At 39.6% G+C, this 1,753-nt stretch overlaps 1 long non-coding RNA gene across 1 annotated transcript in view; it reads right to left on the bottom strand.

Moving 5' to 3' along the window:
- The window catches only part of LOC118768021, a 4,233-nt gene extending 3,254 nt beyond the window's left edge, over positions 1–979 (bottom strand). The window contains exons 1-2 of the long non-coding RNA XR_005003940.1: positions 970–979; positions 897–919 (exon numbers count right to left, since the gene is read on the bottom strand). This is a non-coding gene — a long non-coding RNA (uncharacterized LOC118768021). The remainder of the gene's footprint in view (positions 1–896; positions 920–969) is intronic.
- Positions 980–1,753: the final 774 nt, after the last annotated feature.

Here is a 1,753-nt window from a genome sequence, read left to right as displayed (position 1 = left end):
ATGATGATGAGGGTTTCAGTTGATTCGATCACCAGAACAGCCTGCTCGTGAAATTAACATGCAAGTGGCTGAGTACTCCACAGACAAATGTACCCCTAATGTAGTTCTCAGGAAGATTCAGTGTGACACACAGAATGTGACAAGGCTGGCCCCTTTCGAATTACAGGTACAACTCATTTTTGCCAGCTGAGTGGACTGGAGCAATAAAGTGAAATAAAGTGTCTTGCTCAAGGACACAATTCGTTCTCAAGAAACATGAGCCAAATAACCTCTAACTCACATGCCTTCATTAGTCAACAATTATTCTACAACATACACACACACACACACACACAATTACATGTGGCTGTGTGGTAAGTAGCTTGCTTATCAACCACATGGTCCCAGGCTCAGTTCCACTGTGTGGCACCTTGGGCAAGTGTCTTCTACTATTGCCTTGGGCCGACCAAAGGCTTATGAGTGAATTTGGTGGGTGGAAACTGAAAGAAGCCTGTCGTATGTATATATATATATATATATATATATATATATGCCTTTTATAATAAGAGATATTTGTGTGTCTGTGTTTGTCCCCTCACCATTGCTTGACAACCAATGCTGGTGTGTTTATGTCCCCACAACTTAGCAGTTTGGCAAAAAGGATCGATAGAGTAAGTACTAGGCTTACAAAGAATAAGTCCTCAGGTTGATTTGTTGTGACTAAAGGTGGTGCTCCAGCATGGCCACAGTCAGATGTCTGAAACAAATAAACAAATAAAAGAACTGCATACATACATATTTAACACATACGCACACAGCTACATGCATACACAATTACATACTCTCAGAACTACACACATGCATACGCACACACACCTGCATATATACACGCACACGTGTACACATGCACATACAACTACATACACATACACACACAAAACTACACACACACACACACAAAACTACACACACACACACAAAACTACACACACACACATACAAAACTACACACACACACAAAACTACACACACACACACACACACAAAACTACACACACACACACACACACACACACGTACATTTATAGATATATAAGAAGATAAACAGAGAGAAAACAGAAAAGGTTCTGAGAATGTGTGGGGAGTTACACAAAACCTTTTATATTTCAGGACAGAAAGGCCCATCTTCAGAAGGAAAACAGTCTGGTAAATGTCCAGTTATACAGTTCCATTAACCCATTCAAATAACTGGACATTCTCAGACTGCTTTCCTTCTGAGGATGGGCCTTTGTGCCTGAAATAGACAAGGTTTTGTGTAAAACTCCCACATTCTCAGAACCTTTTCTGTTTTCTCTCTTTTTATCTTCTTTGATATTACAATGCTTCAAGAAAAACTAAACACTCTTTATTATATACATATATAATATATATATTATAATAGATATATTATATATATATATATATATATGCGTGGCATCTTGGGCAAGTGTCTTCTGCTATAGCCCGGGCCGACAATGCCTTGTGAGTGGATTTGGTAGACGGAAACTGAAAGAAGCCTGTGTATATATGTGATATATATATATATATGTATGTGTGTGTATATTTGTGTGTCTGTGTTTGTCCCCCTAGCATTGCTTGACAAACCGATGCTGTGTGTTTACGTCCCCGTCACTTAGCGGTTCGGCCAAAGAGACCGATAGATAGAATAAGTACTGGGCTTACAAAGAATAAGTCCTGGGGTCGATTTGCTCGACTAAGGCGGTGCTCCAGCATG

The sequence above is a fragment of the Octopus sinensis genome, linkage group LG26 (genome assembly GCF_006345805.1).
Source record: "Octopus sinensis linkage group LG26, ASM634580v1, whole genome shotgun sequence".
Lineage (NCBI taxonomy): Eukaryota > Metazoa > Mollusca > Cephalopoda > Octopoda > Octopodidae > Octopus > Octopus sinensis.
The sequence above is the reverse complement of the archived record's forward strand: the minus strand, read 5'-3'. Positions and strand labels throughout refer to the sequence as shown.